Raw genomic sequence first — 5,810 nt, 5'->3', positions numbered from 1 at the left:
AAGTGCAGGAAGTGACCGCACTCCACTGTCCTGTCTGTCCTCGCCAACTGAAATCCATTTAGCGCAACGTTAGAGTCCAGTGTTAGCACCGTTAGCCAAGTTTCAGTAAACAACAGCATGCTACACTGACGATATTCCCTCTGGTGCCGGGTCAGCACCGTCAGCTCGTCCATCTTATTAGTGTGAGATCAAACATTCCCAGTGATGACCGAGGGGAGTACAGGTTTATAACATCTGATGGAACAACACGCAGCTCCGGCACGGGTTCCCCGTCATCTTCTCCTCCTTATGTCTCGAAGAATGTCGGGTCTCTCGCTGTGCAGCACCGCTGTGTCCCTGAGGGCTAACAGCTGATCCCCCGTGTAAACAATAGGGCCTCCACTGTGTGTCCACGGTTACTTGTGAAGCAAGGAGTGTAAAAAACTGAAAAAATACCAGCGCAAACTCCATAATCTTTCCTTTGAGGACAACAATGTCCACATTTTAGACAGAGAGGAAAGGTGGTTTGAAAGAGGAGTCAAGGAAGCATCTATGTTAAGCTGGAAAAACCTTCCCTTAACAGAGGTGGTGGCCTCAGACATCATCTTTCTACCACATACAATGCAGTGATTCCATCCATTCCAGGAAGTTTGCACATACAATAAGAACAAAGGGCTCTCAACCAGTCCCCCTCCGGCAGTCTCACAGTCGTTAGCCAGTCGTTAGACACACCTAGCCCAGGCAGCCATGGAAACATTTAGTGCTATTGTTTGTGAGTTTTACCCAGACCCACCCACTGAGGTCTGCAACCACATATAAACCATGTTTCCCCACCAAACAGTTAGAACTGATGAAGCTGCTTGGATGAGCAGCGAAACGTCTTCAAGAAAACTCTACAAGTCCAGACGCCTTGCTTCAATCTTCTCTACGTATTAACATATCATATTTTCACAGCAGTTTTAAGGTGTGTACATACTCCTAAAGGTTAAATTAATAATTTTTGTTGGTGCAGTAGTCAGCGCGCATATGAGAGATATTCTCACTAACATACTGCAATGTAGATGTCTTTGTTAAAAAAAGGACCATATTTCACTTGTTTCTGAGCAACCACAGCCGCAGTAGGCAGCGCGTCAGTCTCATAGGTTAAAAAGAGTAGTAGCCAGCACGTATACGAGACATATTGGCACTAACATGGGCACTGTATATGAAAAAAAGGCCTTAAACTTCCTGGTATTGTGTTCACAATGGTGGCATTGATCCCCAGCCTCTGTCACACAGTCTGTTCAGTGTGGGGCCCCTTAAGGTCTGTGTTCCACACATGCACAATGGGTAGGCAACCACCGGATTGTATAGTAAGCACTGACAGACACCTGCTTTTATGGTCATTTCCTCTGTAAATTAGCTTGTTGATGCTACTATGTAATATTATGTACCTGTAAATGGTGAGTGTGTGTACTCTTTATTCAATGCTGTCTCTAAAAGTTGTGCCCCGTGTGAGGGTTGAACTCACGACCTTCAGATTATGAGACTGACGCGCTGCCTACTGCGCCAACGAGGCCCAAAAAAAGGGACATATGGTCTTTTTTTTTTTTTTTTAAACAAAGATCTACAGCAGGGGTCTCAAACTCAACTTACCCGGGGGGCGATGGGGGTCGAGGCTGGGTGAGGCTGGGCCGCATCAAGTATTCCACAAAAAAGCATTCAGATATTCCAAAATACAACTGGTCCGATCTTCTCAATCTTCCAGGTCAGAATAGGGATGCAAATTATCGAGGAATTCATTAATCGTAAACTGATATGCAGCGATTTCCCCTCAGTTTCACTAAGATTAAAAGCTAAACATTGTTTACTAAATAAAAACTGCATGTCATATTCCTTAATGAGTGATTTGCTGTACCATTGGGGTCAAACAGGCTGGTTTGTTTGTAGGTGATTTTGTGTTTACAGATGCAGAGCTAGCAAATTTTAAAAAGGCTCTATCGACTTGCTAAAGGTAAGATTTGACCAGTCAAGGATTCTAATGACTACATAACACATCCTTTATTACATAAACGTGTTGTAAACACATGTATTGAACAAATGCACTTCAGATAAAAAATCAAATCAGATAAAAATCATTGTGACATATATGTCACATCGGCCCTTTAGCCAAAAAACCAGTGAAAAAATGATGTGACATTATGATGAAACTCTCGAGGGTTAAAAGTCACTCCTTCGAGCCGGATTTGAACCAGCGACCTAAGGATTTCAGTTTTATTGTCTCACTACAGTCCTCCGCTCTACCAACTGAGCTATCGAAGGGTGGGCTGAGAAGGAAATGCCCGAGCACAGCCGAGCGTTCATAGTTGACTCAAACACGGGTCATCTGTGCTTGATTTGAAAGTCAGGAATGTGGATTGGATTTGTGTGTTCATAAAGACCTGAAAAAAAATCAGACAAGATTTTCATTATCCTGGAATGCAGCTTAAGACTTTGTGGCAGTATGACCACTTTACATCTTGACCATACTAGAATAGAATAGAATAGAATAGAATAGAATAGAATAGAATAGAATAGAATATAGACTTTGAGGCAAGGCGTCTGGACTTGTAGAGTTTTCTTGAAGACGTTTCGCTGCTCATCCAAGCAGCTTCATCAGTTCTAACTGTTTGGTGGGAAACATGGTTTATATGTGGTTGCAGACCTCAGTGGGTGGGTCTGGGTCAAACTTAGAAACAATAGCACTAAATGTTTCCATAATTACCTGTGATGATCTGGCAGGTGTGTCTAACGACTGGCTAACGACTATGAAACTGCCGGAGGGGGGCTGGTTGACAGCCCTTTGTTCTTGCTGTGAGTATGTGCAAACTTCCTGGGAATGGATGGAATCACTGCATTGTATGCTTCCTGGGGAAGCCACTCCATGCCTGTATGGACTCCCCAAGATTCACAAGGAAGGAGTCCCCCTCAGACCCATCGTCAGCAGCACAAACTCAGTCACATACAACATGGCTAAGCACTTGGCTGAACTCCTGACACCACTGGTAGGACTTTGTGAACAAGGTGGAGAAGATCCGAATGGACCCAGACGACACTATGGCCTCATTTGATGTCACCTCCCTGTTCACCTGCATCCCTACATCAGAAGCCACAGAGATGGTAAGGACGTGCCTCACACAAGACAGCACACTCAAGGAAAGAACCAACCTCACGCCAGACCACATCTGTGACCTGCTGGACCTCTGCCTGACCACCACTTATTTCCAGTACAATGGGAACTTTTACAGACAGAAGCACGGCTGTGCGATGGGATCATCTGTGTCTCCTATTGTGGCCAACCTCTACATGGAAGAAGTGGAGAGAAGAGCCTTGAGTTCCTTTTCTGGAACCACCCCCACCCACTGGTTTAGATATGTGGATGACACCTGGGTGACCAATGAAGTGTAACGGTTCACAGAACACATCAACGCAGTGGACAACAACATCAAGTTCACTCGGGAGGACATCAGGGAGAACAATCTGGCCTTCTTGGACTGCACAGTACATATTGAGGACAGGAGCCTCAACATGGAAGTGTGCATGAAAACCCACACACACGGACCAGTACCTGTTGTTTGATTCACACCACCCACTGGAACACAAACTGGGAGTCATCAGGACCCTGCAGCACAGAGCACAAACTGTACTAACCAGCTCAGAGGGGAAGAAGAAGGAGCAACACCACATCAGGAAGGCCCTGCAAACCTGTGGCTACCCGAAGTGGGCACTCATCAAAGCCACTAAAACAAGACCCCCCAACAACAAGAAGAAGCACAACAACCGGCGGAGAAAGAACATCTCCATTCCATATGTGTCAGGAGTATCAGAGAAACTCTGCAGGATCTTCAAAGGACACTCCTTTGAGGACAACAATGTCCACATTTTAGACAGGGAGGAAAGGTGGTATGAAAGAGGAGTCAAGGAAGCATCTATGTTAAGCTGGAAAAAACCTTCCCTTAACAGAGGTGGTGGCCTCAGACATCATCTTTCTACCACATACAATACAGTGATTCCATCCATTCCCAGGAAGTTTGCACATACTCACAGCAAGAACAAAGGGCTGTCAACCAGCCCCCCTCCGGCAGTCTCACAGTCGTTAGCCAGTCGTTAGACACACCTGGCCCAGGCAGCCATGGAAACATTTAGTGCTATTGTTTGTGAGTTTTACCCCAGACCCACCCACTGAGGTCTGCAACCACATATAAACCATGTTTCCCCACCAAACAGTTAGAACTGATGAAGCTGCTTGGATGAGCAGTGAAACGTCTTCAAGAAAACTCTACAAGTCCAGACGCCTTGCTTCAATCTTCTCTACGTATTAACATATCATATTTTCACAGCAGTTTTAAGGTGTGTACATACTCCTAAGGTTAAATTAATAATTTTTGTTGGTGCAGTAGTCAGCGCGCATATGAGAGATATTCTCACTAACATACTGCAATGTAGATGTCTTTGTTAAAAAAAGGACCATATTTCACTTGTTTCTGAGCAACCACAGCCGCAGTAGGCAGCGCGTCAGTCTCATAGGTTAAAAAGAGTAGTAGCCAGCACGTATACGAGACATATTGGAACTAACATGGGCACTGTATATGAAAAAAGGCCTTAAACTTCCTGGTATTGTGTTCACAATGGTGGCATTGATCCCCAGCCTCTGCCACACAGTCTGTTCAGTGTGGGGCCCCTTAAGGTCTGTGTTCCACACATGCACAATGGTAGGCAACCACCGGATTGTATAGTAAGCACTGACAGACACCTGCTTTTATGGTCATTTCCTCTGTAAATTAGCTTGTTGATGCTACTATGTAATATTATGTACCTGTAAATGGTGAGTGTGTGTTCTCTTTATTCAATGCTGTCTCTAAAGTTGTGCCCCGTGTGAGGGTTGAACTCACGACCTTCAGATTATGAGACTGACGCGCTGCCTACTGCGCCAACGAGGCCCAAAAAAAGGGACATATGGTCTTTTTTTTTTTTTTAAACAAAGATCTACAGCAGGGGTCTCAAACTCAACTTACCCGGGGGGCGATGGGGTCGAGGCTGGGTGAGGCTGGGCCGCATCAAGTATTCCACAAAAAAGCATTCAGATATTCAAAATACAACTGGTCCGATCTTCTCAATCTTCCAGGTCAGAATAGGGATGCAAATTATCGAGGAATTCATTAATCGTAAACTGATATGCAGCGATTTCCCCTCAGTTTCACTAAGATTAAAAGCTAAACATTGTTTACTAAATAAAAACTGCATGTCATATTCCTTAATGAGTGATTTGCTGTACCATTGGGTCAAACAGGCTGGTTTGTTTGTAGGTGATTTTGTGTTTACAGATGCAGAGCTAGCAAATTTTAAAAAGGCTCTATCGACTTGCTAAAGGTAAGATTTGACCAGTCAAGGATTCTAATGACTACATAACACATCCTTATTACATAAACGTGTTGTAAACACATGTATTGAACAAATGCACTTCAGATAAAAAATCAAATCAGATAAAAATCATTGTGACATATATGTCACATCGGCCCTTTAGCCAAAAAAACCAGTGAAAAAATGATGTGACATTATGATGAAACTCTCGAGGGTTAAAAGTCACTCCTTCGAGCCGGATTTGAACCAGCGACCTAAGGATTTCAGTTTTATTGTCTCACTACAGTCCTCCGCTCTACCAACTGAGCTATCGAAGGGTGGGCTGAGAAAGAAATGCCCGAGCACAGCCGAGCGTTCATAGTTGACTCAAACACAGGTCATCTGTGCTTGATTTGAAAGTCAGGAATGTGGATTGGATTTGTGTGTTCATAAAGACCTGAAAAAAATCAGAC

General features: G+C 44.2%; 3 non-coding genes across 3 annotated transcripts; all 3 read right to left on the bottom strand.

Annotated features, from left to right (window-relative positions):
* Positions 1-1,464: 1,464 nt before the first annotated feature.
* trnam-cau (transfer RNA methionine (anticodon CAU)) lies at positions 1,465-1,537 on the bottom strand. The gene has a single exon. It is a non-coding gene; the product is annotated as a tRNA-Met (tRNA).
* A 652-nt stretch (positions 1,538-2,189) lies between these two features.
* trnay-gua (transfer RNA tyrosine (anticodon GUA)) lies at positions 2,190-2,280 on the bottom strand. Its single transcript is given in 2 exon segments — positions 2,190-2,225; positions 2,244-2,280. It is a non-coding gene; the product is annotated as a tRNA-Tyr (tRNA).
* A 3,304-nt stretch (positions 2,281-5,584) lies between these two features.
* On the bottom strand, positions 5,585-5,675 carry trnay-gua (transfer RNA tyrosine (anticodon GUA)). The gene is given in 2 exon segments: positions 5,585-5,620; positions 5,639-5,675. It is a non-coding gene; the product is annotated as a tRNA-Tyr (tRNA).
* Between the last annotated feature and the right edge of the window lie 135 nt (positions 5,676-5,810).

Source organism: Parambassis ranga, unplaced genomic scaffold, assembly GCF_900634625.1.
Source record: "Parambassis ranga unplaced genomic scaffold, fParRan2.1 scaffold_232_arrow_ctg1, whole genome shotgun sequence".
Classification (NCBI taxonomy): Eukaryota; Metazoa; Chordata; class Actinopteri; family Ambassidae; genus Parambassis; species Parambassis ranga.
Note: the sequence above shows the minus strand (reverse complement) of the source record. Positions and strands in the feature narration are given on the sequence as shown.